Source organism: Passer montanus, unplaced genomic scaffold, assembly GCF_014805655.1.
Source record: "Passer montanus isolate IOZ18808 unplaced genomic scaffold, ASM1480565v1 scaffold19, whole genome shotgun sequence".
NCBI classification, from domain to species: Eukaryota; Metazoa; Chordata; class Aves; order Passeriformes; family Passeridae; genus Passer; species Passer montanus.
Genome location: NW_024366480.1, coordinates 5038029 through 5051425, shown reverse-complemented (window position 1 = coordinate 5051425; position 13397 = coordinate 5038029).

Sequence of the window (13397 nt, the reverse complement as noted above, 5' to 3'; positions counted from 1 at the left end):
TGCCTTCACCGTCACGTTTGCTGGCCCCCGAGCTGCCAAAGGCCCGACTCCTCAGGAGATGACGGGTGCAGACACTCAGTAGATGAGGCTACAGCTGAGGAAGGGATTGATATTAGAAGTCGATGTTCAGCAATTGAATTTGATGAAGGAAAGGGAAGTAATCAGAAATATTTGCTGAGGAAAGGGACGCTGTGGTGAGAACAAAGGGAAATGACTGTTCAAGTGAAGGAGGAGCATTGTGGTGACTTTGGTGCTCAGACTACTGCTGTCTTCCAGAAACACAGCTCGAGGATGTGTGAACTGTCCTCCCACTGCTCCTGCACCTGCTGCTGGCTGAGACCACACATAGCAGACAAGTACTGGCCAGTAGTGCTCAGCTGTGTTCACAAACACAGTCCTGAGCTAATGAGACATGACTATAGGAATTCAGAAGGTTACCCAGCAGAGGTGACCAAATTTCTCAGCATGGAGCCATCCAAGGTCTCATCAGGCTGTTGTTCAGCCATGCAAGTTGCTCCATGCTCCAGGACTGGAACAGGAAACACCAGATGCCGAGACATGCAAACCAGATCTAGGCATGGTTTGATGATGTTCAGGCAGCACTGCCTTTCTTCTAATGAGCCCCTAGATAGTCTGTGCAGTCTGGCACATTCATCCAGAGAATCCCTCCATGGATTGTGTGTGGAGAGCATGAACCTGCATGTGGTTATTCAGAAGACAATAAGTATCTAGAAGCTCTCTATTCGTGCAGATATTTTGTGTGTCATTGCCTGTGTCACCCTAAAGAAACATAAAACTGCTCCAGATTCCCTTACACCAAACCACTTTAGCACCTCTGTGAATCATGAGGAGGATTATACCTACCTGCTGCATATCCACATAGTTCTGGCACTTGAGCACATGGAGTAACTTGATAGCTGGAATTAAATTTGCTGTACAAACAAGCAAATTATGCTAAATTAAATGTTATTTGCAGGTTGTGGAAGTTAATGTACTTTACTATATGATAACCTCCATCTACATTATCCTTTGTCATTGCTCCATTTCTCATCTTCCAGCTGTCTTCTGTCCTAGTCTCTCTCAGTAGTTCTTCCTATCCTGGAAATACTACATTTTTCTTTTCATGAGCTCTGAGAGGCCACATACTCTAGGGGTCTGGAAGTGAGAGTCCCAGGAGCATGCAAGGGACAGTTTCCCCACTCTACTTCTGCAGAAGTTCTTGGGAAATTCTTGATGAGGCCTTGCTGAAGTTGCAGCGTTGCTCTCAGCTCTGGGAACACCATCAGACACACTGAAACCTTGCAGAGACAAAGCATGTTCAGTGCAGATTCACACTCCACCAGATCTCTAATGAACTCTTTTTCCTTTCTAGTTCCATTGACTAAGCATTATATAAAGTCATGGCTTAGTTTGTTCCATCAGAATGCATTTTATAACATAAATCTCTGAAAAACAGATATGGTTAAGTAACAATCTTTTCCTTCCCTAAAGACTGTCATATTTTTATTAGATGACAGGAAAAGGCAGAGAACAGGAAGCATGAACCCTATCTTCAGTCACTCTATTAACATACTTTCTTTGCTCAGAACCTAGTTGTTAAGCAAGTTATTCCAGAGGTTGGTTCTCAGAGTGTGATCTAAATATATTTGTTTCTGGCTCTATGAAGGTCTTGACTAACCAGAATGGGGAATGTGAGCACTCTCTTTGGTATCTAGATTTGGTATCACACTTTTAAGTATGATTAAGTATTTTAAGCATGTGCTCAGTTGTATTGCTGATTAGGGATGCAGCTACTCAGATGTGTAAATACTTTTCTTACCTGGCACTGAAGATATTGTTAACATTCCAGTTATTATTGATTTGCTGATCTTCCCTGGCACTGCATCAAATAATTATAGTTTAGCAATTTTTACTGCAATGAGTATAAGTTATTTAAAGCCTTATTTAAATCCTAGGTCATCTTCAGATGTCTTTCAACAAATTTAGCAGAAGGGAATTCAGCAGTCACACACAGCAGGTCCTTTCCAAGCTCTGCTTGCTCCCACCATCTTTGCAATGGATGTGCTGGAACAGGCTTTGTGCCATCCCCTCCATGCCCATGCTCCCTCCAGCTTGCTTAAACCCACCCTCAGCAGAAACATTCACAACTTGCCTGGGCTATGAGGTAAAGCACCATTTTCTCCATCCCATTTTTTGTGGTGTCATCCCTCCATCCAAGGCAAACAGCAAGGTGACCATGTTTACCTGCTGTGTGAACATGTTAGTGCCTCACGTGCTCATGCTTTATGGAGGAGGGATCGATGTCAAGCCGTGGCAGTTGTCAGGAAGAAGCCTTCCTCAGACACATGGGATGATGTCTGTGGTGGTAATGCTTGGAGTCTGCACACGAGTACTAGTACATGAGCTTTCTCCTCTTGACGCATCTAAAAGCTTCATAATTGAATTGCACTGTTGGAACATTGTACCAAAGTTTCACCTAATGTAATTTAAATGTTACAGATTTGACAATTACATAGTTTGATGTTGGTTGATTCAGTTATAAGGCTCATAATGTTCTTATCATTCTGCATTTAGAACACATTATTCATAATTTGTTGGAATTTAAAAGGACAAAATAGCCAGCAGATGGCACTAATAAATCCTGTTGTGAGAACTTAAAATGGCAAAGTGTAGTTCTTGTCTTTTTCTGAAATGCATTTTGAAAATGAAAAAAACTAGACATAACAACATTACTGACAAAATTTTACTTTTTAGTTTACAGTAATAGTAATTTCCCACTTATTTAGAAAATCCAGTCATTGATGAGTTAGTGCCTTCAGAGTACTTCTGCAGTCTCATATAGCTGTGTCAGCTTAAACCTTATTTATAACATTTTCTTCCATAAAACTGTAAAGTCACCCACCTCAACTCACTACAGCAATGAAGACTAGAGAAGGAATCATTTAGAGAAAGACAAAATGTTGGTGCACTGCTGTGTATTAACCTCATTACTGGGTACTTGGAACCCACGTCATGTTCCTCCCTGAACTAAGTATGTTACTTAGACTTTAGTCCTTCAAAATATTACAGCTGTGTGGGTTGTGGCACCCACACACAAGAAGAGGCTGATTTCTTTGATGTAAGAAGGATCTCAAGAAAGATCTCATCTTTCATTTGTCTGTAAATGACAACACCATGCCTTCACAGCATTGCTTTAATAAAACAGTGATTATGCTAATAGTATTTCTTTCCAAACAGGTTACCTCACCTACCCTCGGATATTAAGCACAATGCAAACTAAACAGGAAGTACGCTTGTAAAGAGTAAACTGTCCTAACAGTTTGAGGCCAAGGACACTTCATTCCTTGTGGACCTTTAGCAACTGCCTTCACTCCTGATAAATCTGCAGCCTGTCTGGGTGGGTGACAGTAATGGCAGCAGCAGCAGCAAGCATTGTTCGTGGCAGAGCCCCTCTTGTCCCACTGTTTCTGTGGCTTAGACAATGTCACACTGGCTGGGGAAAAAGAAACTTGTGTTTCAGAGCATGAGTTTTTCCTATGGAAAAGACTGATACAAACCAAACGATCTGTTAGAGTGGACAGGCAAGGTATAGGTGATTCTGACAGCATAGCAGAAAATCCTAGTTTAATGAGGTATATTGCAGCTTTGGGTTTTACTCCCTCCAAAACATCGACCCATTAATTTGAGGTGAACTGTCCATTTCAATACAATCAAAGCAGGAGTGTCACATATAGGTAAAACCTTGCCAAAGAAAGGCTTTGTAAAACCATGGTTCAGGCCTTGTTACTTCAGCTAGCTAACAGCTAGCCTGTCCCATGAGAACCTGCTAGCACATAAACCATTGCTCTTGGAAACTGTCTGACACCTGTGAAAATAAGAATTCTATCCTGTGAGAATCCATGAAGAAAAAATGTGAACATCTGTTGAACAAGAGGGCCTTATCACATGCCTATATGAGCACCTATGAACCAATGCCTTGAGTGGTAAGAAAGTTACTAACCAGTTAGAATTAAACACAAGGCTTTTGAAAACCATTTAAAAATAGGCTGTGGACATTAATATGCAGCTTTTGCTGCTTGACTTTGAAAGTGTCATGTCTGTCTTTATCCTCCTCACAGTGACAGAGGAGTGACTTCACACAGATTTCAAATGCTGTTCTTTAAGTTGGTAGTTCAAGATATTTATTGAAATGTGAGCATGCTAGAGATACAAGAAAACAATGGCTTTGCAAGTTCAGAGGCACCTACTATGAGGTGATTCATGTCAGACTGTAAAAGGCAGACTAATGAGCATCCACAGCAGTGTTTCAGGACATTGATAATTATATCCATCCATTAAGCAGCTACTGTGTCATCTCTCCTCATCATAACAATCCTGTGCTGCAGGGATTTCCCAGGTTCTGATGAACTAAATAACAGAGTACCTTGTAAAAATAAAACAGATCTCCCTGTAAATACATCCTCTCATAACCTCCTCCCGGTGGGAATTCTGGAGTAGCAGATTCGCTGTTTGCTAAACCATGAAGGAAGAAGTTCAGATAAGAAGCACAAATTTTTCATTATTATTGCTTCTCAATTTCTTTAATAACACTTCTTTTAAATCCTATGGAATAAGGTTACTGTTAATATGTGAAAAATTTATTAGAAAGTGTCATGATTACTGTATTCATTACCTTTAGAAACAGAACAGCAAGTCATTTTCTATCTTTTTTTGGTCACTGTTTATGACAACAAAAACTTACTTTAATAATGGTTTTAATGCTCAAAAATAAAGCTTCTCCTAAGCCTGCTTGTAGGTGCTCCTAAGCTATTATAAATAGAATCATGCAGAATACTAAGTGGGTTTTCAACTGAGACATACAGTTTTGCCTGAGATCAATGCACAATACAATAATGAGTCACTCTTTAGATCTTATAGTAAGTATAACGACGTAAGAACTAATTTCTCAGGTTAATAAAACCTGCTATACTCCAGGACTTGTGTCAGCATAACTGTTTTAAATTAGGATTTGCAAAATAGGGTTCTGGAACCAGTTATAACATGTCCTGGGAGATAGTGCTGACCACTTTTAAGGCTTCCAAATTATATAAACCTCATATGCTTGGCTTCCTTCCGTGTTTTTTCATCCTTGATGTTTAAGATCAACTGTCATATAACCAGTCAATGTCTGGAAACTAAGCCTTTCCATCCAGGCATTTGTAGTCAGATGATGGAGACAACTGTGTGAGTGTGAAAGCATCTCAAATGTAAATTATAGCAGAAAATAAAATCATAGAATTATAAAATGGTTTGGGTTGTACATGGATCTTAAAGATCATCTCATTTCAATTTCCCTGCCATGGGCAGGGACATCTCCAAATAGATCAAGTTGCCTAGATCCCCATCCCACCTGGCCTTAAACACCTGCAGGGGAGGGGCAAGTGAAACATGGAATATTGTCAGGAAAAAAATTAAAAGAGACAAAGCCAATAATGAATGAGATAGGAAGATTTTAGTATGCATCAGTAGTAATCACAGTAGGTCATAAACAGAAAAAAAGCTTCATTAGCAAGGGATTGAGTCAAACCATAAAAATGCTTTTTTTCTGACTACATCTAGTTAACATTCAAATTTGTCTTCCCACTTGGCATGCCAGAGTTTCAGTAATTCACAGATGTCATCAACTGTGACAGCAGACAGTTTGGGACACAAGGATGCAGACAAGGGGCTAACCACTGCTCTCATGTATTTTTACATGACTTTTGTACAAAGTGTACTGATTTCATGTTTGTGCCTTTATTTCCTTTCTCGGACTTTCTGACATATAGCTGAGTGTGTTCAACTTGAAGGCGAAAGAAGAGGCCAAAAGTCAGAAATTAAAGCTTCAGATAGAGAAGGAAGGCCAGGAGCCAATGGGGACAGAGGGGCAGGATTCTCCAAAGTATAAATATGAGAAGCAGAGGAGAAAGGTCAGAAGGTTCTTTGCTTCTCTGAGAGGAGTGTATGGGATGCTGGGTGAGAGTTTACTTGCTGTATGGGGATGGAAATTATAAAGCTCAGCCGTGGGCAATTGCTCAGGATCTTACAAAGCATCCAAAATGGCAAAGCAAACCAGAAATGTGGCATATAAGCAAGAAGAAAAGGGAGGCCTGAGATACCAGGTGGGATTTATGCCTCTCTGTGACACAGGAATCCTAACCCACCCTTCTCAGAGCACTGGGTCATAAAGGCCTATACCCTCTTTTTTCCAAACAGGGTATATGGCAGAGAAATATCCATAAAACATTCACTATTATAAACAGAAAGTGAAAGACACTCATGCCATCAGCTCCTGGATCCTAGAGACCTTCTGAGAAAAAGAGACACTTAGGATTCATGGGAAAGTTCTCAGGCCTTCCTGGCTGACAGCAGCCTAATCACCATCACTATCTTTGTCCTCAGAGGATCCAAACTGCCCTTGAATTATAGAGATGTCCATGTTCTCTTCCCTGGAGCATGAGGTGATGCCCTTGTCCTGCAACAGAACACAATTTCGGAGCCTTCCAGTAGCAGAGGACAATGACTTAGCAATGGATAACTGCTCATTGTTGTATTTAACTGTTTTCCAAGTCCAACTCAGGGCTTTAATGTTAGTCCTGCACTGCAAAAAGTTGCATTTCTACCTGTGCTGAGCCATATGGGCACAAAAGACCACAGTGAGTCATCCTGTGCCACCAATTGTCACCTCATGCACTGATGATCCTTTGCTCAAACTTTCAGGCAGTTTAAGAACCATCCAAAAGGTCCAGTTTGGATCATGATATGCTGGAAGTACACATTCTTCTGGAACACTGTTTTTCATGGTTGCATTTAGGGATAAGCTTGGAACTACATTCTATGTCTGGTCTAATTTCAGAGTGGTATCATTCTGTAGAGCTGACACTTTCATGGTGGAAAGTGAAGAAAGGCAAAACAATCCCAGTGTAGTAGCAGAGGCCATAGGTCTGCTGAGCAGGAAGATGGAAAGGTTGATCATGGCTGGGAGCCCCTCCAGACCTAAGGATACTGACAACACTTAAGGGAATAGGCCAAGCAATCCATGTAAAGAGGAGCACGGACATTCAGAGATGGCAACCCTGTTTACAGAGGTCAGAAAGAGAAAGATATTCCATACCAAAGGTATTGTAATACACCTCCTGGGACCCTTTCAAAATGTCAGTAGAGCAAAATCAATAGACAAGAAAAGAATCAGTTTAACTCACCTAATTCAATTTCTGATGGAAATGCAATTGGAATAATGTTACTAGAATTTGTCAGTTTGGCCCTTGGATTCATAAATCTTTCATAAATTCATTTGTCCCGTGTCTTCTTTGTGCATGTCACAACGGCTAGCATAAGTACTTAGAAACTTCATTCTTCACCACTCAATCAGTTATTTGCTCTTGATAAAAGGGACTGAAATTAAACAACAAAGACAGCGGTTTTTTCTATTCTCCTCTTTGTACTTGCATTATATGAACACATGCCTCATTATATTTTGCACCAAATTAATTCAACTTCCTTAGAAAAACTCAGATGAAGCTGTTTAATGAAATGTTGTGGAGTAATTGATTCTAAAAACAGAAACAATTTTAATAGAATATCAAGTTCTGTTATCATATAAATATTAATGTATTCACTAATTTATACAGATATAACTAGAACAATGATTTTATCCAATGGACTGACATTACCATAATTTCATCATTTCCCTTGTTCCATTCCCCTCTCTGTGCCTTTTCTGGCAAGATATACTTGTTTATGCATCTCTGCCAATTGCATTGTGTCTTTCCTCAGCCACTGGCAAATACAAGGTTTCTACACACCTGTGAATAAAGTGAATAATTTAGCTAAGCTTTTGTTTGAGCTCTACAAGAACTGTGTAAGTGAAACTCTTGAATGCCAGAAACAAGTTCTCAAATCTCTACCAATTTGGAAAAATCTAAAGTTGCTTTATATTCAGAAGCTCTAGCTGTGTCAGTTGAAGTGCTGGTTTTAATCTGTGTCTGAATTTGAAAGCAATAAAAAGGAAAGAAAATCAAACCTGCACTACTAGAGCTTTCTACTTTCATACTAATTTGTGGTAAAATAACATGGTTTCTTCTATTGTGGACTATTGTGGGAGAACAGCAGCAGCATAATCCATGTTGAATGAATAAACCCAGAGGCTCACTAATGTATACAGGAAAGTAATTTTTTTGGTATTAAAAATGTTTATAAAGTATTGTATAAAATGATAGAAAAGTTATTTTCATGTTGTATAAAATTATATAAGCAAAACCATAGGAAAAACTACAAATGCACTGATTTGAGCCCACAGTTAAGTCACTTTATATGACAATACCAATATAAAGTGTATAGAGTGTGCAAGCCATACTCACTTTAAAGTTTTTATGCTAACAAAATAGACAATGTTGTATGCAATGGTCTTAGTAGTAGTGAAAATCAGTGTCTCTTGAATCAGAACTTACCTTTGCTAAATGCAACCAGAATGGTCAGTTAGTGGAAGGAGAAAGAAGTTATGTAGACCTATTGCCACAGAGATTTAGATATATGGAAGAAAATCATAGAGCAGGAAAAATTTATACTAAATAGTACTAAAGTGTAAGCAAAGCTTAAACTTGTCTGTCATGTGAAGACACAAATCATTTTTTCTTTTGACCTCAAAGACATCCCAAACACCCAGCAGAGGTGGAAGGTGCTATTACTTTTCTAAGAGTACAGCAGGCAGTATGAGAGCATTGTCAAGATATATTTTATTACAATACACATGTCAAAGAAGTGGTCACCTGGACTTGCTCAAGCAAATCTCCAACAGGTTCTTGAGAGCACAGAAATATATCTGAGTGGCACTGACTGCTCAAGTATGTGGGATAAACCCGAAATGAATTTGAAAAGAAACAGTCCAAAGAACTGAGCAGACATAAGTGAGGATACCCTGAGCTAATAAGATCATAAATTTGCATCTGAAGATGTCCTGGACCAGCACAGTTTTATTGCAAGAGGGAACTGGTTGTTTTGTTCCTGTGTGTTCACCAGAGGTGAATTTGCACATGTACCATATGTGCAAAACAGATGGTCTGGGACTAGGACCCAGAAGCAGGTATTGGAGCTAAGACATTTGGCAGCATAAATTCACCCTGTCATAAAAATTCATCTGTAACATGAAATACCAGCAAGAGCTTATTAGACAGAAATTAAAAATACATATATGGTGAAGACATAAGAAATTATTTCTCACCATGGATGCAAGTAATCAATACATTGTAAGAAAATACAGCATGCAGACAGATGTGCAGCAGTGATAGCAGCAATTTTGTGCTGGAAAATATATATATATATACTACTATATATTCTGGATGTTATTCTGTTATACTTGTTAATTATTCTTCTAAATTGTCAAAAGATGTCAAGCACAGACCAGGGACAGAAAATCCTTATCAGATATGAAATCCCAGCTAGAGCAGGAATGGGTGTAGAGTATTGGCTTCCACAATGATTTTAAACATGTTAGTTCATCTGAAAGATGTTTGGAATCAGAAATATGAATAATGAACATCATTTGCATAGGACACTATACATGTACATTAATATTGAACTCCCTACATCCCAACAGTTCCCAGAGATTATGATACTGCTTGGGTGGGGTTGTAGCTGTTCAGTGAGTTAATGAGAATTAATTTTGCCCATTCTTGGCAGTTGTGATCATGACCTTTAGTTTTCTAGCCCATATCTGAATTGGTAAAATTACACTCTCAATAATACAATAATGTATCTAATAATGTGCTACAAAAATATGTCATATTAATAGTAAAGTGGAAAATAATAAAGTGGAAAAAATTTTCTAGGAGGGAACTAATTTGAGGGCAAAGGAGATGCTACTGCATTGCAGAAGGGCTGGTTTAGGGACTTGGACAGGCCACAAATCCAATGTTTTAGGTTCAAATCAGTCTTTGGGTCAGGCAAACTGAACATTAAGCCACTTATTAAACGTGACCTAGAAAGTTCTACCTGCCTTGCATGAACAAGCCCAATATTTAATTTCCTGGTAAAACCAAATACAGATGAACATGAGTAATTTCATGCCTTTTGTATTTGACAGCTCTTCATAGCTGATAAAGAATAGCCTGCTGCTTGGCTATGGTGCCTTTTCTTAAGCTGCTTTTTGACTGTGAGCAAACTGTTTTTTCAATCCATGCAGTAATACCCCAGACGTATTTCCCTGTATCCAAACATGTGGGTGTTCTGCAGAGGTTAATGGAAATTAAATTAAAGCTGAATAATACTGATTATAATGCAAGAGTGTGCAAGCAAAGCTAATTAATACAACTGGCAGTGTAGCTCAATCTTGCCCTGTGACACACTCTCTCTCTCTTTCTCCTTCAATCCCATTTTTTTTCATAAGCATGGACCCAAAGCTACTTGTTTTATACAGTCTTGAATGGATAGATATACATCAGCATCCCACATTTGCACTCAGGACTTAAATTATATTCTATCCTCTGGAAAGATGTGAAAAGCTATTATATTCTTCCTTTTTCCTCCTTGCTTATGAGCATCCCAGTTCTACCATTAGGATTACAGTATTTCCTAGATTTTAGTGTTTTTTCTGTGCAAGGAGATGTAACAAACAAACTTGGACTTTATCTTGATTAAGTGGCATATGTCAACAAATGTAATTTCTGGTGGACCAGCTCACTTTTTATCTTATATTAATGATCCAACTTTGCCATTAGTTTACCAAAGGGGAGAGAATGGCTTTTAACTATGGATAGTATGCACAGGCTACCTGAAAAAAAATTGAAAATCAGAATTAAAGATTTGAAAACTGGAGGGTGGTAACAGGACAGAATGAAATCTTGCATCCCTGCAAGATTTCATATATCTTAGAGTATATCTTATTTCTTGCTAGCACCTTTTCCACATGCTTCACTGAGCCAGTCTGGAAAGGAGGCACCTGAGAAGGCGCTGGTGCAATGAGGGATGCTTGGCCTGAGGACGATGATGAAGGTTTAGTGTTTCAAAACTAAACAGTGTATTAAGTTCAAAGGCTCCACTTGCAAGGTACTGTGTGATCCCAGATTTTGAAGCATCCTGTTTGTAGGGTTCCCTTGGGCTGTTACACGTCTGACTGCTGGACTGTGGCTTCCTTGTGTCCCTAAACCCTTCTTCTTTTTTGGCACATCTGAAAGCCATTCCTTTGATACTATTCTTCCTTTTCCACAGGAAACAAGCCAGTTGTTGTGTCAGCATCCTGGCCAGGAATCAAAGAGAACAAGCAACTTGTCAGGCAACACCCAGGGCACAGACAATTGGGATGGGGATGATATTTCAGTGAGAGCCTTTCTGGTAGCCAGGAAAAATATAATGAAAATTTAATGCAATTCTGGAAAAAATAAGAAGCATTATCCATAAAAGTTATGAGTTTATTTCTATGGCAGAGGTCAAACAACACCACAGCTACTTTTCCATCCTGTGCTCTCCAGTCAGGAATAAGAGCTGTTATTATCTATGTATTCTAGCTGCCTCATAGCTGCCTCATGGCATCTTAGTAGAGAAAGTGTCTCAGATTCCCAGTGTCTCCCACTTTAGCCATGACAGCAACCACAAACTCTCCCATTTATAATTACAGAGGTATGACTGTATTCTGACCTCATAATCCCTCTTTGGCAAATACACCAATTTCTTATAGGAATATATATATTTTACCTTCTTTCATGTGACCAAACAGTCCATGAGCCACAACCTGAGGACATCAGATACAGAAATATTCTGATTCCGTGAATAGCAGATGTAGGAACCATTCATTACACCTTTGCCCTCTTTAAACTCAGCTTTAAAAGCTAACCCAACCACAAATATGTGAAATAAATGGAGTAATAAACAGACACTTTAAAAATGTTCTTTATTTTTATTGTCAAATTTAAGGTCAATCCTCATTAATTTGCAGAAAGTACAAAAATGTTCCTATTAGTCTAGTTTGAATTAAGGTGTATTTGTAAATAAAACTAAGCCTGTTTTTTCAAATACCATTTCTGTGCACAAATTATATGTCTCATTCTTTTAATGAAGCATGTAAAACAAATTTCAGTTCAAATATTAAAATATTTTATACTTGGGTGTCAGAATTACAAACAGAAATTAAAGGTTCTCAAAAAAAAGTGCCTGAACTGTAGAAGTACACACTAAAGACATTACAATATACACATGCAGAGACATGCACAAATAAATATCTCTGTATATGAACATACTACAAAGATCAAAAATACCTGTGTCCTGGTTTTTATGAAATCTCAGTAATTCAACTAACAAGAATGCATGTTTAATGTAGTACTCATATATTGCTTATGCAATAATTAGAGTTTCCTATTTATGTCAGTACAAAATCATTTCAGTCACACATTAAAATTGTGTGTCTTCCAGTCAATATCCTACAGCGATGCTGAAACGATGAAATACATTAAGGAATCATATGGGAGAAGATGAAGGAATAGTGCAAAATAAAGGTGTACTGAGTCTCTGAAAAGATTAATTTGCCTCATGATGAATTGGTAACTGTAAATCCTCTCTCTTCTTTAGACAATATCCTCTTTCTTTTGAATGATTCCATTTGTCATATGGTGGAAGAAGATATATCAAGATATATAGGACAATCCTATGTATATATTGTGTTGGAATTGTGGAAACGTGACAAAGTTCCTTTCTGTTTAAAATCTGGACTTAGATAAATCATAAGAACTCACCATCTGTTGGCAAATCATTCCAGCAGAAAGTGTGTTGTTTCAGTGTGCCTGTAGAAATCTTCAGGTGCAGCCAAGGGACATCAAAAAAATTATGTCTATTTGGGGAAAATTACATTTTAAAAATCCTAGCATACAAGACAGAGATGCCCACAGGTCCTTCATCTGAAAGTCCATGTCTTTTCACATGTCTTTGAGCCATTTGTATTTGAAAGATGATGCTCAAAGAACAGACCCTGTAAATAAGACTCCTCATTTCTAGGGAGGCCACCTGGTGTGAAAATGTCCAGGTGATTCTTTGGGCTTGCTTCTTCCACTAAAACCAACACGGGAATCTATTATGAGGACTTTAAATTGTCTAAAGTGGTATAGACTAGATTCTATCACTCTAATTATACAGAGTGGGGTATTATTTTATAAATTGGTTGTTTCTACTTGTGGTTATCTCTAGTAGAAGGAAAGTAAACATAAGTATATCCCAATCTGTGTACAGAGACAAGATCTACATCTCCACAACATGCTCTTAGCTTTATTAAGGTCATTGGAAGTTTGCACATCAAACACTAAGAAGCCACCTAGGACATAATGTAATTTCTTTGCATTTACTAATGCCTAATGAATAAGAACAGTAATGTACTACATGAAGAGTGTGTATAAAAT